The sequence below is a fragment of the Cavia porcellus genome, unplaced genomic scaffold (assembly GCF_034190915.1).
Source record: "Cavia porcellus strain 051 isolate PalLab524CR breed Dunkin Hartley unplaced genomic scaffold, mCavPor4.1 scaffold_32, whole genome shotgun sequence".
Classification (NCBI taxonomy): Eukaryota; Metazoa; Chordata; class Mammalia; order Rodentia; family Caviidae; genus Cavia; species Cavia porcellus.
In genome coordinates, this window is record NW_026947515.1 from 23,599,238 (window position 1) to 23,616,375 (window position 17,138).

The 17,138-nt window shown below is 43.7% G+C and overlaps 1 protein-coding gene and 1 long non-coding RNA gene across 2 annotated transcripts in view; one reads left to right on the forward strand and one right to left on the reverse strand.

Annotated features, from left to right (window-relative positions):
• LOC101788353 (uncharacterized) overlaps positions 1–17,138 on the forward strand; it is a 153,696-nt gene that overhangs the window by 86,697 nt on the left and 49,861 nt on the right. Inside the window, exon 13 of the mRNA XM_063241850.1 lies at positions 11,918–12,063. The gene's annotated coding sequence lies outside the window, so the exon portion shown is untranslated. The remainder of the gene's footprint in view (positions 1–11,917; positions 12,064–17,138) is intronic.
• LOC134474316 (uncharacterized) lies at positions 1,484–10,169 on the reverse strand. Its single transcript, XR_010045107.1, has 2 exons — positions 9,893–10,169; positions 1,484–7,181 (listed from the first exon to the last, which is right to left on the reverse strand). It is a non-coding gene; the product is annotated as an uncharacterized LOC134474316 (long non-coding RNA).

Below are 17,138 nucleotides of genomic sequence, written 5' to 3' on the forward strand. Positions count from 1 at the left end.
TACACTTGTCAGGCAGGTGCTGTGCTGCTCAGCTATGTCCCCAACCTTCAGATTGCTCTTATGCTAAGGTAATTTCTTTAAAAATTAACTTTTCAGGGGCTGGGGATTTAGCTCAGCGGCATAAGCGCCTGCCTTGCAAGCATGTGGTCATGAGTTCGATCTCTGGTACCGGTAAAAATACAAAAAAAAAGAAAGAAAAAGAAAAAAACCACAACAATCCAGCCTCCCAGATATACAGCAGAAGTGGCATGTTCTTAAAACTGAGGGGTGGCCAGGTGTGGTGGTGAATTCTTATAATCCCAGCACTCAGGAAGCTGAGACAGGACTGCCTGGAGTTCAAGGCCAGACTAAACTGCATAGCAAGACCCTGTTCCCCCAAAACAAACAAAAACTAAGAGGCCACATAAAGTCACTATAAATCACATACAAACATCTGTAGAAGACCATTTGGATGGCCCTCTTTGAATGCAGAACAGCTACCTCCACATACTGATACATACAGAGCTGGCATAGCCATTTCCTTCTCCCTTCAACTGGCTCTAAGCAATGTGACTACGGCTGGCTGAGGTGTTGATGTGGAATCTTTGAAGCTAGATAATAGTCACTGTTTCCTTGCCTTGTGTCTCCCTATGAACAGTTGAGCACAGCGGGGTGGCAGAGCCACATAGCTCCAGGAATGTCAACTGGGTCCAAGCCTCAGGATGAGAGGCCATGACTTCCCAGGGAATAAAAGTTTACATATCAGAAACTGAAGCAACAGCTTCCTCAACGTTCAAATGCTGCTCCGGTTGTATGATGCAGATTGGTCTTTCTGCATAGCCTTCTCTCTGCATATTGCAGAGGAGCTTTCTGGCCCCCTGGCCAGCCCAGCTCACAGCACTCATGTAATTCTCAGTCACTGACCCTCCAGCCACTCCCTTCGTCATGAATGAGTGAATTCTGGGTGAGGCCTTTGTCCTGTGAATCCTCACCTGGACCAGACTCAGGACCCCGTGGCTGCCCATAACTGTAAATACGCGTTAGTGTCTTTACTCCTGCCTCGGTTGCACTGTAGGTGATAGATTGGAATGAACTCACCAGGATTCCAATAACACCTCAAAAGGATTACAAATACAAACTTTCTGGACTTCAAGGAGGACAAGAAAGGGGATTACAACAAACATCAATAAATTTTCCTAGTAAATGTACACCAATAGTGTCCTTTCTTAATGAGTTTCAAAGCCAAGCATGGACAACAGTTCAGCATCTGAAAAGACTGCCACGTACATTAAAAAAGATGCAGATTGATAAATACATTGGGCTTGAAAAGTCACTACAAAAACAAAGGAAGGTTTGGGCTGGGGATGTACCTCAACAGCACAGTGGCTGCCTAGTCCACAGTTCAATTGCTAGTACCAAAAAAAGAGCAAGATTTCAAATGTGGTTTTTTGTTGAACCATGTAAAGACCTCAGTTATCCAACAAAAACACATCAGACACAGAAATAAAATTTTATGAAAATCACTGTTTCCAACAATATACAAATTATTAAGGTATCACTTACTCCCATACTAGTATATGCAGCAAAGAAAACATTTTTTCATTCTACTATTTATTTACTTACATTTTGGGGGGTGTTGAGACAAGATCTGGCTATATTATTCAGGCTGGCCTTGAAATCACTATGTAGCCCAGCCTGGCGTTGAACTCACGGCAATCCTCCTGCCTCAGCCTCCTGAGTGCAAAATGAAATGTTTAAATAATATTGATGCAATTTTTTCTTTTCTCTCCTTCTCTGTCTTTTGTTTTGTTTTTGAGACAAGTTCGCCCTATGTATCCCAGGCTGGCCTCCAATGTATAATTCTACCTCAACTTCCAGAGTGCTTTGATTACAAGATTGCACCACCACACCTTGCTTTATGCAAAAGTCTTCTAACGTATCTGACAGATTGGCTTTTTCTTTTTTTTTTTTTAATCGATACCAGGGATCAAACTCACAACTGCCTGCTTGCAAGGCATGTGCTTATGCTGCTGAGCTAAATCCCCAGCCCCCTAGATTGGCTTTTATACTCACCTATTACTCACATGATTGAAAGCTCTCATGATCAAACACCTTGACCCAGCCAAACATGGTGGTGCTCGCCTATAATCCTAGAACTCAGGAGGCTGAGGCAGGAGGATCACTGTATGTTTGAGGGCTGTTTGGGCTACAAAGTGAGTTCAAGGTTCTCAACTGCATAGTGAGACCCTGTCTCAAAAAGACAAAAAAACAAAACAAAACAAAAAACATTGTGACCCAAATCAAAAGTCTAAACAGTTGTCAGTTTTTTTAAATGAAAGGAGTTCATTGTTGAAAAATAAAAAGTAACTACAAAGAGCATGAAATAAAGTGCAAACACTGCTATTTAAATTTCTTTGATGTAATTCTGCTTCTAGTTAAGTAAGAGAAAAGATAAAGACTTTGGGGTACAAACCTATTAATGTGGATCATGCTATGAAGTACCTGTCTACACGTTCTCATTCTCCTTGAAAAGCCACCACATCCACTAGAGTAAGTTCATATAAATAAACTGATTACTCCTTATGTTTGTACATTTACAGAGCTTAACAGGCTTCATAAATTACTGCATACTGAACAGTAACATTTCCACCATCTATTAAGGCAGTTTTGTAAAAATAATTTAATTGACCAGATCTCTTCATGAACTTTCTGCTTACATCTATTGTGTAAGCAACATACAAAAACCATATTCTATATATACTAAAAAAAAAAAAAAAAAAAACACCTCAGTACCAGAAAATGGTAATGAAAGCTGTGGAAACCAGTTTACTTTCTAAGGGACACTCTTCCCTTATCTCAGATTCCAAGGGCTAGTTGTCCCCTTCAGGTCTGTGCTCCTCAGTGCTTCACCAAATCAACCCAATTCCAGCCCGGAGCAAGCTCCTCTTCCTGATCTGTTTTATCTGCCAGTTTGTGTTTCTGAGTTTTTGAAAGTTGTCCTTTTTGTCGTTTTTCTAACTTGATGGGGTTATACTAGGTGTGTTAATTACATTTCTCTTGTTAGATAGACAAAATACCCAACACCCACAAGATAAGGGAGGTTTATTTAGCTCCCAGTTTGTAGAGGTTTCAGTCCACCCTCAGCTGGCTCCAGGCAAGGTGGAGAGGCACAGGAAAAGTTCTTGGTGGGCATCAAGGGAGAGGGTAAGATGAGTTTATTTCTGTATCCATGCTGCCAGGATTAGGACCAAACCAATCAGTGGGCTGATTTAGTAACCACCCACCCTTAATCCTATCACTGCACCTATCACACACTCTAGATCTGGTCACCTCTGACAATGCCCCACCTATGACTGCAGGAGGCTTTGGAGGGGCATCTAGACACAAGCCATAACATTAGGAGTTTCAACTGAGATGACAGTGCTATGGATGTTGAACGAATGGGACAGTGATTCTCTGCAAACAGCTCTTTATTCTCCTTGGCGTAGTCAAAGGATGTATAGGTCACTGCTGTTCTCAGGTTAATTTCCACTGCTTCCCGGAACTTCAGTTTACTTTGTTTTACAGCGATGATATGTTATTGTTTTTTTAAAAGCCTTCATACATGTAATTGGGGCAGGGCTGGAGGTATGTTTCTATCCAGGAAATCTCTACTAAAAAGGCATTGGGGGTCACCTTTTCATCTATCCCATGTGGAAATGAAACTGGACATAATTCCCAGAAACAGTTGTCTCCTTCATAAATAGAACCTAACGCTTTAGCTCCATCTCCTGGTCCTCAAGTGAGTCCAGTGGCCCCAGCTCAGCCCCCTCCTTGCACCCAGCTCTGACCCTCGCCAGCATGCTGTTGGGGCTGGAGACAGTGGGCTTCAGGCTTCAGGCTTCAGGCCAGCAGGCATCTGGGGAGAAGCTGCCACACACCTGTGCTTTGACTGTGAGGGTCACAGGGAGTCATCTGTGGGGTCTCCTTGTGGCATGGTGTTTGCCCTTAAGGTTCCAGGGCTTGGAGAATTTGAGACTTCGGATCTTCTTCTTTTTTTTTTTTTAATTTATTTAAGGAGAAAAAAAAGCAGAGAAAGGATACCAGTTATACAGATTTACAGAAAAAAATAAACAGTAGGAAATCACTAGTTAATGGATTACATATTGTCATCTTAGAAATAATTGTTCAAGTCACAAAATTAAAGCTTGTAAAGTGGACATTCCAACAATGATACTGCAAAAGTTCTGTTCAATGATCCAATAAAACTCAGTGATATCATTTTCTATCTTATACACTTAAATATACCTGCAGTTATATCATTTAGAGCCCTTTCTTTTCCTCTTTTGTACAATGACAATTACACATTTTGGGTTTTGTTGCTCCCACAGTTCTTACTACTTTTGTGGAAGGGAGTAGAACCAAATGTGACTTAACAGAACAGAGTCAATCAAATCAAAAGGGTGGACATAATAGATAATGTAAAAGCATAATACAAGGTGATCAATAATGGTTACCATAATGCCTCCCGCTATCTCTAATAGAATTGCCTATATCATCAGTTATAATAAAATTGAACAAAACAATAAAGAACAAAACCAACAAAACCAAAACATTGGATACATTGTAGGTCTTCAAAAGTAGATAAAAGTCAACGAGAATGGGCGTCATAATGAATCTCACTATCTTCACAGCTGTTGCCTAAACTTTTGAACCTGGTACTATCCAGCAAAACAGAATAGAGGAACATCAGTCAAAAACAAGATGGTGAGAGCAACACAGGGCTTCAAATCAAGATAATGGAAAGTCAAAGTGGGTTACTATAATATATCCTGCTATTTTTATTTATTTTTCCCTTAATTAAAAGGATAAAAATAAAAAAGTAAATAATGGAGTGGAGATTGAGATAAAAGAGGGCATAACAGCAAAACAGCACAGATCAAAACACAACCATTTAAGCAGAATAGTGTTTCACCACAAGATAATCCTGACATAAAAGTAGTTACCATATTGTGTCTTTCCTTGAAATCCTTGAGTACAACTTTGTATACTGTAGCATTAAATATATCAAAACAATGTAAAACCATTTAAGAGAATGACAGCATTACAGGGTATTTAGAATCAACTAACAGAAAATGAACACTGGTTTCTGTATAATCTCCTTGTCTTTAAAAGTTTTTGCTTATACTATCATACATAATAAAATCCAATAAGATACAACCTGTTTAGACCAATGGAGACAGAAGAACAAAATGAGATTTCATTGATGAGACTTCAAAACAAGATGATACTAAATCAGTATTACATATTAAGACATCATTTTCTCCAAAATAGCAGTTCCTATCATCCAATCTTCTCTGCCTCATTTCTGTTGAGCTCTTTTTCTGTCAGTAGCTGTCAGTTTGTCTTCTTCATTTTGTTCTCTGCTCCATTCATTGTGGCCTCCCCCCCACTATTTCTGGATTCTCTGTATTTTTCTTTTTTTAGAATATCCTGCAATACTCTCTGTAGAGTTGAATTGGTGGTTGCAAATTCCCCCAGTTCCTCTTTATCCTGGAAGCACCTTGTTTTTCCATCAATTTCCAGGGACAGTTGTGCAGGATATCTCAATCTTGGCTGGAGATTATTATCTTTCAAAGCTTGAATTATTTCCCCCCACGCTCTTCATGATTTGATGGTTTGTGCAGAGAAATCTGCTGTAATTCTGATGGGTGCTCCCTTGTAAGTGGTCTGTTTCTTGTCTCTGACAGCTTTTAATATTCTGTTCTTGTATTGAATTTCTGGAATTTTTATTATTATATGCCTGGGTGTTGCTCTGTTTGGGTTGTAGGTGGCTGGGGTCCTGTGTGCCTCATACATCTGAGTATCTTTACCTTTTGCTAAATTAGGAAAATTCTCCTGGATTATTTCTGTGAGTAGCTTTTGTAGTTCACTTGTTTGTGTCCCTACTTCTTCTTTTATGTTCTTAATTCTTAAGTTATGGATCCTCTTATCATCTTCTTGTCTTTGTATTATTGCTGTTTGTTTCTTTGTTATTTTTAAGAAGTTTTTCCTTTCATTCTCCCATATTATAAATCTGCCCTCCAGTTCAGATAGTCTGTCCTTAGTTTCTTTCAAGCTGTTATGCCAGTTTTCGATAGAGTTTTTAGTTTCCTGGTAGTCCCTTTGAACCTGCTTCACGTATTCTATGCTTTCTCTATTTTCTCCATCAAACAATTCTCCCCTCTTTTTCTGTTCTTCCATTCCACCATCCGTTTTTTCTTGTGTGGTGCTTAGCATTTCTCTAACTATTCTGCTTACTTCTAGCTTCAGGTCATTAATAACTTCATTCCTGAACTAATCTATGAGGCTCTCTAGATGGCGCTTTATGTCTATTGGTGTGGTGACCGCTATTACCTGTTTCTCAGGATTAGGGGCCGAGGAGCCTTTCTTGTTGCTGCCTCTTCCCATATTCTTTGTTCCTTATATATGCAAGCTTATATAGGAGGCCCAGCTTCCCTCCCTGTCAGCCACAGCCTGATCGAATTGCGCCAGCTAGGTGTTCCTGCCCACCACAGCACACCAGGAAGTTCCAGACCAGGCAGCCTACGCGGGGCCTGCCCCTCCAGGCCACCCTCAGGCTCTGGGATCTGGGTTGGGCTAGCCTACTGGGTCTGCCAGCAGCATCACGTAGCCTAGGCACTTCTCACCAATCCTGCTTGAGAGGGGGATACGTGGCTGGAGTCGCTGCAGCGCCCCGCTCCCACAAGTCTGCCCAGTCCCAGAATGTCCTCCGCTGGAGTCAAACTGTGGTAGAGTGTCAGTTTCTCTCACTCACCTCACCACAAGTCAGTGCACGGCTCCCCGCCCATCCTGTTTTCAACTCCGTTCACAGATTCCCGTTCTCAGAGCTTCTGTGCATCTCTCTCACTGCCGAGCTGATGTAGACGCAGCTGCTGAGCGGCGGGAAACCCAAATCACGGCTTCCAATGGCGCAGGCTCCAGCCTCCACACTGAGACCCCTCTGTTCCTGTTCTAGCACCAGGACTGCATTCTAAGTTGGTTTCTCTCAGCCTAGTTCGTTCCTGGGTCAGCAGAGCATATCTCCACCTGCTTATGTCTCCTTACTCCGCACCACTCCTGACTTCTGAGCCGAGTCTTTTAGAGAGCCTCCGTAGCTGCTGTTATCTGTCCGCCATGTTTTCCCGGAAGTCGAGACTTCGGATCTTCAACCTGCACTGATACTAGAAAGGAATGGGAAAACACACACATGTTCAGTTATCTCTGCAAAAAGACATACAAAGGAAGACATGCTGGAACTTAGTGAGACTGGTCACCTAAGGAAGTTACAGAGGAGCAGGGCGAGCTGAGAGGACAGAAGAGGCTGGAGGAGGAAGTGGCACGAGCTTCTGCAGTTTTATCTTTGCACTTTCTATATCCCAAAAATAGTGAAGTCAATAGACTGGGAGGAAACTCTAAAGTGGACAAAGGCAAGTTGACCATACCCATATTTAAATGCTCACAACCACAGAAAAGAAGTAAAACTAGTTTTTAACTATAGAGCCTCAGAGTAAAGACAGAAAGAACAGCAGCATGGAGCTCTCATTGGTGAGTAGTTGGCTAATCACGTTGCCTCGCTAGATAATGATGAACCCACTGGCCCTGTATTATAGGGGTAATAAGTGCAAATGTTAAGAGTGAGACTTCAGTGCTATTTTGTTTTGTGGTACTGGGGGTCGAGCCCAGCAGCACTGTACCACTGAGCTACATCCTGACTGTCTGATTGATTGACTGAGATAGTGTCTCATGGAGTTGTCCAAGCTGGCCTTGAACTTGTGACCCTCCTGCCTCAATCTCCTGAGTAGTTAGAATTTCTCACTGCACCTGGCTAATAGGCATTAAGTACATGATGGCCAGAAAAGGAAGTAAGCAATATGAAAACAGGCAATGAACATTTTGCTACTGGATGACAACAAGAAATATCAGTAAGAACTCATGATTTTAGATCACCCCAGTTACATATGTGTCCACGGTTATATGTGTGTCCCTGAATACACACTTACTCGCATGGTGTAGGAAGCCATTGAAGCTGGAGATTGATCACATGTGTGGGGCTAAAGCAAGGCCAGCCCCCCCCAAAAAAAAAAACAGAGAGACCAAAACCAGCTATGTAAACAAGTTGTTCCAGCACCAAGAAGGCAGGGGCCAGGGCTGCCAAGCCATGGGCTGCTAGGCAGAGCGGCTGAAATTGACCTGTCTTTCCCAGTGTAAACAAAGGTGCTACAGTGGTCGAGCAGTTCCTTTTCTCCCATCAGGAGGATAAGGGCTCCACCTGACCCCAGCTTTGTCTTTTAATTTTCTCATCCTCTCACTGTCCTTAACCCCAAGAACCTCAGGTGCTGCATTAGGTCGTGGCGAAATTCTTTGAAAAGAAGTCATAAAAAGCAGAGACACACTGCAGAGAAACTGTTTAAAAGAGACTAAGAAAAATAACAATTAAATGAAATGCTTGTCCTTGGATCAGGGCCTGGGCTAAACTGCTTTTATCTTCTTTGTTATGACGGACTCCTGGGACAACTGGTGTGTTACTCAGATGTCTTCTCTGTGACAATATACGGGGGAAAATCAACATAAAGGACCAAAAATGTATGCAGATTCCATTTCAGAGATTTTGGTTTATGGTCCCTTGGCCCCATGGGTACCTCCCCCCAAAATAAATAAGTAAAATAAAAGTAAGCTGCAAGGCACAACAGGTGTTTTTGTACAGGTAAGAAGTTTATATGGGGCCAGGCTGGTCTTCAACTTGCAAGGATCCTCCTGCCTCAGCCTCCAGAGTGCTGGGATTACAGGCATGAGCCACCACGCCCGGCTAACTATGAGTAATTTTTATATTCATAGCATAATAAATATGGGTAGAAATCTTAAAATCCTATTAAGAAATTAGTGGCAAACAGAAAATTGAAAAAAAAAAAAAAACAGAATATAAGCTAATAACGTACAAACAACTGCGTGTTGTTTTTTGGTGGCCCTGAGGATCAAAGCCAGGACCTCCTGCATGCTAGGTAAGCCCTCTCCCACTGCGCCCCCGCCCCTGCCTCAGCCCTTTGGAGCTTCTGTTTATTCTGAAAATATACCCAAATAACAAAACTAACTCCAGGCTGGTCCGAAGGTGGTGAGTTATCTCCATTGATTGCTCACAGTCAGTACAGACTGAACTCCTTGCTCTACTCTCTCCCCCCTTCTCACTACTGCACTTGACTAGTAAAAAAAAACTAACTCCAGAAAGACTCCCATCCCACAAGTTCTGCTAGGGATTGATCTCCCAGCCCACTCAGAACAAGAAGTTTTTCAGTCTTTACACCCCTGGTTGAAAATTAGAGACAAGATAGGTGAAAGGGGGCCACGGATTTAGCTTAGTGGTGAAAGGGTTAACTCCCTAACTCCCCAGAGTGGGGAATAAAAGGGTTAACTCCCTAACTCCCCAGAGCGGGGAATGAAAGGGTTAACTCCCTAACTCCCCAGAGCTATCAGAGCAGAGCAGAAAAAAATGCCTAACTCCCCAGAGCTATCAGAGCAGAGAAAAAAAAAAAAAAAGAATGCACCTGCAAGGTTGTTCTGTCTCAACGAGATAAGTAAGACAAGTAACTGTTCTGTTCTGGGCACATAGTGACTGGGCTAGGACCCCCAGTCTCCATGGTTACTCAACCCCAAACCCCTCCAATCGACTTCTGCCAAGTCCTATGCTGCTCAAAATTAACCAATGCAATCTGCTTCTGTAAACTTGCTTGCCTCCCGCTTGCGCCCTTAAAAACCCTGCACAATTCCCCCTCGGGGGCCCTCCGCACTTGTTTGCCTGGGGGACCCCATGCGCATGGAAATAAACTTTTTTGGGGTCTTCTTCCCTGCGACGCCGGTTCTTGCACTACGTCCAGTCCTTTTGCCTGCCACAGCCTACCTCTTATGTCTAAGGCCTGGAGACTCCTCGTCCTCGTGGAGGACCAGCTGGAAGCCACTTTGATTATGTTCTACCACAAAAGGGGATCATACAGCCCCGCCCAGGGCCAGGCGCGCCCCCGCGACAGGCCGAGTGCGTGTGTTCAAGCAACTTCCCGCCGGCCAGGCAGGCACCTAGCCCAGGCAGCGGCAACCATGCGAGGTAGAGGTGAGGGGTGGGGGGTTGGGGGGTGGGGGGTGGGTGGAAGGGGTGAGGGGGTGTTTGGGTTGGGAGGATGGGGGGTTGGTGTTGGGGTGGTTATCTAAGCGTTGCGCGCTCCCGCGAGGAGGCCACCAATAGAAAGTCCCGCCAGGTCGTGCTCGCGCACGCAGGGTGGGCGGAAGAAGCGCACGACGTGCGCGCGCCCTCTACCTCGCCACCGCCGCCGCCTCCTACCGCGTCCCACTGCCTCCTGTGGTGCTGCTTGTGTGCTCCTTTGGCCGACCTGCTACCTCTTTTGTGAAGCGGCAGCCAAGAAGACTGGCGCCGATGAGAAGCCTAAGGTGAGCTCCATGCCGCCTTCTCTCTTCAGCTCGCGACAGGCAACGGTAGGGCTAGTGTCCGGCCGGAGCCCACCCGGGGCTCCCCGCGCCTTCTCGGGCCCCCCTGGGGCGGCCACGGCTCCGGCCGGGCGCTCCGCCTCATTTCCCCTTTTCCTCCCTCCTGTGCGGGAGGAGGCCTGCCGTCCTCCCCAGCCTCCCAGTGCGCGCGGCGCGAGACGGGCGGCAGATCGCGGGCTCCCGCTGCCCACCGGCTCTGCGCGGGCTTCTCTGCCGGTGCGTGGGCCCCGAGGCTGCGCGGCGTCGGCGGTGGCGGGAGTCCCCACGGCCCAGGCTTCCCTCAGGCTGGGGGCCGCGGCGGCCGGGCGACGGCTCGCGGCAAATCATGGGCTGCTGCGGGGCTTCGAGGCCGATGCCCTCGGACAGTCACGCTCAGCGGTTGGGCATTCCGGGGAGTGTTTCCACTTTAAGGGCCTCGGGGACCTGAGGGGGGAGGGTCAGCGGCCCTTCCTCAGGTGCCAGCGCCCCTAGAACCGGGGGGTACCTTGTAGTTTCAGGAAGTTGGAGCCTGACATAAGCGACCTTAGACTTGGTGGAACAGAACTTCTGAGCGCGGGTTTTTTGTTTTTTGTTTTTTTTTTCCTGAGCGCGGTTTTTGAGGTACCAGGCGGCTTCCGGTGAGCATGGGAACGTGCGTCTGAGAAGCAAAAGGAACTTGCTTCTTTGGGGTGCATTGACACCGCCTTTGCTTTCCGAAGTGCTTTAAGGGCTGCAGAATTCCTTTCGCACTAGATTTTGGTGAACTTCGAGTTGAGTTGAAATCTACCAGGAAGACATAGAAGAAAACAGTGCATTTTACTCATAACAACAAAGGGAAGGGAATATAAGACCACCTAACTAAAAATAAAAGAAAATGAAGCTGCTAATAGAATCCAGCATTAATCGTGGTTCTCAGTTACTGATGCTCCCAAGAGGGTCATTCGTGTGTGTGTGTGTGTGTGTGTGTGTGTGTGTGTGTGTGTGTGTGTTTAATGCGTATATTGAATTTGTTATGGGGCTTAATTTGGTAACTTTATCAAGAGTCTTGTAATATGTGAATTGCAAGCTCATTTTTCCCCCTCGCCTCTTGCACTCTTTCAGCAGTTATCCTTTAAGTGCTTCCCAAAGAAAAAGACATTTTTATCTATTAGGATATATTAGTGATCGAAAATACCATTTAAAACAATTCAGTCTCAAGATAACGATGCAATAAATTGGGAACCATCACTTAAAATCTGTTACCTTTGATAGTGTGTTACTGTTTCTGTCAGCTACCTAGTACTATTGCAGGGTACCTCTCATATTGACTTCAGTGACTGAAAACAGCTGTTTGCTGTTTTATCGTAGGGAATGAAACCTGTTGATTTGTGCACCAGTTTGGGCTGCTACTACTTTAAAGGGTGCCTGGTTTTCACATTTTCCAACTTATACTTTTTTCTTTCAACAGGAAGGAGTCAAAACTGAGAACAATGACCATATTAATTTGAAGGTGGCGGGGCAGAATGGTTCTGTGGTGCAGTTTAAGATTAAGAGGCATACACCACTTCGTGAACTAATAATGAAAGCCTATTGTAAACAACAGGTGAGCAATTGGTATGTGCAATTTAATTTAATACATTTCAAAAAACAATTTCCTTGAGCCTAGAAACTAAGGGAGCGTAATATTACAGTAACTTTCTGATAGGATAAACATGCATGTATGTCCTTGGTATATCAGCTTTTATTATGTGTTTCATGTATTGATTCCTCATGAAAATTCTGAGTTTGGTTAGTATTACTTAGGACTGTACTATACTGGAAATGTATCAGATTGTAGTCACAGACCTGTTTGGTCCTCAAGACAATGTAATTTTACTTTTGTAAGAAAATATAGTGGACTTGATGAATTTTTCCAGGCTTATTTATTTGGTATTGGGGATTGAACTCATGACCTTGTGCTTGCTAGGCAGGTGCTTATCCTGCTAAATCCCCAGCTCCAGGCTTATTTATTTTTTAAGTTAATTGATTGATTGATTGATTGATTGGTTTGAGACAGGATCTTATCACTGTATAGTCCACGCTGGGCATTAAATTTAGGTTGGCCTTGAATAGTTGGCTGTCCTCTTGCTTCAGCCTCCAAAGTGTTGGGTTTACAAGTGTATACCACCACACCTCACATTCTTTTGTTTTTTTTGTTTTCCCCAGCGGTTGGGGTATGCATGGTGGCACAGGTCTCATCTCAGTATCTGGGTAGTTGAGGTACCATTGCAAATGCAAGGCTGGTGTGGGTAATTTATCTTTATCGTTTTTATCGGTACCAGGGATGGAACTCACGACTGCCTGCTTGCAAGGCAGGCACTTATGCCGCTGAGCTAAATCCCCAGCCCCAGTGGGTGCTTTCTGAGAGCACAGAATTTTATGGATTTAGATCAGCTCCTTTTGTGAAATGAAAAAACAAGGGCCTAAAGGAATTTCCTAAGTCTCAGGGCAGAGGCAGAGCTGAGTCAGCAATGAGATTTGTACTGTAGGGGAGCCCAAGTTCTGGTTTATATAATCCTAAAAGAACATTTTTTTGAACTTTATCTCTTGTCAATCCGAAAGCAAGTAGAGAACTTCTTTGATAAGGAAAATCATAAAGAGGAGTAAAACTATCTGACAGAGTAGTTATGAGAAACTAAAGGAAAATGATGACTGTAAGTGATTTAACTGGAAGATATTTCTTGTTGGGGCTTTAAACATTCTATTTATATTGCTCTTTCCGGCATTCTGTATGCCTTTTCAGTTCTCTGAAATACAAGTGGCTACAAAGGAGTACAACTTTTTTTTGTCTTTTTGAGCCAAGATTTGGCCAGTAGTTGAGGCCGCCTTGAACTCATTTTGTAGCCCAGGTTGGTCTTGAAGGCAGTGCTATCCTCCTACCTGAGTGTCTCCTGCCTCAGTCTCTGAAATACTGGGATTATAAGGGAGCGCCACCATGCCCAGCATTTTTTTATTTCTGTTTTAAATGACCACCATTGAGTATACCAGTGGATGTAGTGAAGGCAGGATCCAGGATACAGAAGGTATGTGTTGGGTTACGACCCAGATTCTGGCTGTGTAGCTCAGGCTGGCCTTGAACTGGAGTTTATCTTTCTGTCTCCATCTCTCAAGTGCTGGGGTTACATGGGTGTCCCACCATGCCTGATATTGCTTAGTGTTTGGTGAAGCAGGAATCCAGTATGGAGTGTTTTGTTTGCAAATTTATAATATTCAACAAGGAATGGCGTGGCATTGAATGTTGCTTTCTATAACCACAAATTGAGTTTGAATGTTACAGATAATGAATTAAAAATTATAGGTGTCACCTGCCTGGTAGGAATGCTTATATTCGAGGAAGACAAGGCATCGTCTAGAAGTGGTGGCAAGCACTTGTGCTAGGGATTTAAAGGAAGGCAGTATGATCTTGTTACGCATAGATTTTAAAGCAGATTTAGTGACACCTTGTTAAAGTCAGGGTAAACAAGCGTTACACTAATGTTCACTTTGCCTACAGGGGATCCAACCCAAAGGCACTATCATTGAGCTACACTGCTAACCCTTTATTTTGCCACAGGTTCTCCTTTGTTGCCCAAGATATGTAGGAATTTGGGATCTTCATGCTTTAATCTTCTGAGTAGCTGGGGTTATAGAAATAGCTCCTGTGATTTGCTACAAATGTTTATTAATGAGTACTTTTAATATCTTTAATATGAGGAATGCAGTTTAAATTTTCTTAGTATCATTAATAATTATGGAAGTGGGTAATACAATCTAGTGCTTGTAATTTGAACCTGATACAGGAGTGACTGTAATTTATTCACAATGTAAACCCAACGGTACTTTATTTTCCTGTCTGTTCTTCATTCTGCTATCAGTGCCAACATCTTTGCTTCCCTTCCCCTTACCTTACCTTTTTGTCCGGTAAGTAATGCTCCATGAGTAAAACAGTTGAATCCCTTTTAGAGTAGAGGCATGTTTGGGTCCTTTTGTCATCTAGTGTGAATGATGATGAGATTTTGAAGTCATTCCACTTCTTTCCTTTTAGGGTGATACTGGGAGTGGAGCATAGTCTTTGTGTTGAGCTATATCCCCAACCCTTCTTACTTGGCGGCTTTGTTGCTCGGTTCTCCATGCTGGACTTGAATTTGCCATCTTGCCTCAGCCTCTGAAAAGTGTTGGAATTACCAACTGTTCTGCCCAAATTACAAGTGTTTTTAAGTATAGTTACTCTCTTCTGGTGGAAGTGATTTTTGGAGAGGTGTTGTTTTGAGACAGGCTCTTACTATGTAGTGCAGTCTGGCCTGGAACTTGTAATTTTCTTGCCTTAGCCTCCGAAGTGCTGGGGTTACAGGTGTGCACTTCCTAGCCCTGTAGGTAGAAGGTATATATCAAGGGTTAGGACAAATTCATTGCCTAGGCTCTTCTAGAATTGTGCTTTGAGTGAGAGACATGGGCTTGCGTAGTAGTATGGGCTGTCTATATAGAAATGAAACTCCTTTTTCATTACTACCACCCTCAAAAACCCTTTTTGTGACCTTCAGTTATCATTGTTAAGCCTGTGATGGATCCCTGACCTTTTTATTTTGTCTTTTTGAAACAGTCTCACTATACAGTTGAGGCTGGTCTTGGGCTCACTTGTAACCCAGGCTGTTCTTAAACTCACAGTGATTTTCCTGCCCCAGCCTCCCAAGTGCTAACCAGCTGACCTCCTTTTTGTAAAGGTTTCAATGTGCATTTTATTTCTGCTCGGTGTGGTAGTTCCTGCCTGTAATCCCAGAACCCACTATGTAACCTAGGCTGGTCTGGACCTCACAGCAGTACTCCTGTCTCAGCCTTCTGAGTATTGGGATTTTTGTACCAAGGATTGAACTCACAACCCTGTGCTTGTCAGGCAGGTACTTATGCTACTCAGCTAAATCCCCAGCCAAAATACATTGTATTTTGAGACAAGAGTCTCGTTCATTGGCGAGGTAGGACATGAATTTAATCTGCTTCAGTGTAGGGGTCATAGGTGACCACCACCATCCCTGGCTAGCATGCTGTATTTTATTACTTTTATCTATTGTTTTTTTCTTGAGACAGGGTCTGGCTATGCTGTTCGGGCTGGCCTTGGGCTCCCTTTGTAGCCTAGGCTGGTCTTGAACTCTTTTTGTCTTTTTCGTTTTATTGGTACCGGGGATGGAACTCACGACTGCCTGCTTCCAAGGCAGGTGCTTATGCCACTGAACTAAACCTCCAGCCCCTGGTGTTGAACTCTTGCAAGGATCCTCCTACCTTAGCCTTACGGGTGCTGGGATTACAGGAGTGTGCCACCATGCCCCGCTGTTAATTTTTTTTTTTTTTTAAGTTTTTGTTTTTTTGGTTCTGGGGATGGAACTCAGAACCTTGCGCTTGCCAGGCAGGCACCTACACCACTGAACTAAATCCCCATCACATGCTGTATTTTAAAAGAAAATTAAGCATCACCTCCTCTCCCAGTCTTTTTTTTTTTTGGTCTTTTTCATTTTTATCGGTACCGGGGATCGAATTCACGACCGCCTGCTTGCAAGGCAGGTGCTTATGCCGCTGAGCTAAATCCCCAGCCCCTCGTTTTTGTTTTGAGAGATTCTCCCTGTGTAGTACAGGCTGATCTCAAACTCTCAGTGTCCCTTCTGCGTTAGCCTCTGGAGCGCTGACATTGCAGGTGTGTACTACCATGCCTGGCAAAGAGAGCTTTTGATAAGTGACTCTGCAAACCCTGAGAATAGCCAAGCAGGCACATAATCCCAGCCATTCACAGGCTAAAGCAGAATAGAGAGTTTGAGCCCAGTTTAGTCTCCCTGGGAAGTTGAAGTCCAACTTGGGTTACATAGTGAGAGCCTATCTCAAGAGGACACCACATTTGGGCTGGGGATTTAGCTCAGCGGCATAAGCACCTGCCTTGCAAGCAGGCAATCGTGAGTTCTATCCCGGGTACAGATACAAAAAAAAAAAAAAGATGGCCTTTGATTCCTTAAGATTATATATCACTTCAGTTTATTCTGATACTTCATATGGTTTTGGGTGGGCAATCATGTATGGTAGAGGCTTTTTTACCCTCTCCTACTTGAAGATTTACAGACTGAGGTTGGAGATATAGCTTAGTGGTATAAATGCCTACCTGGTAAGTGCAAGATTGTGAGTTTGATCCCTTGTATAAAAAAAAAAAATCGACCATGCCTGGCTGGATTTATTTAAATTGTTGTTTTATTTTGAGCTATCCTATTGTTCAGTATGTGGCCTAAGTTGGCCTTGAATTTGTGGCAGTCTTGCCTCAGCCTCTTGAGTGATACAATTATAGGCTTGCATCAGTGTGCCTGGCTAGATCTTTGATACTTACGAATTTGATTTATCCACCATTAAAAATTAGGAAGACATTACATATGACATGTTACACATCCAGATGTTTTGTTAATAATCTTTGAAGATTTGACTGTGAGTTTTCCAGGGAAGGATAGTGAAATTTCCATTTATGAAACTCCATGAAGCAGTTGCATCTTCCAGCCACAAGGAGGTGCTACATTCTCTTAATAAATGGAAGGAAAATGGTTTGTTTTGAAGGCAATTAAAATTTGACAGAAAAAAAATTAACATTTCTTCTGAGTATGGTTGTACATACCTATATTCCCACCACTTAGGATTCTGAGGAAGGA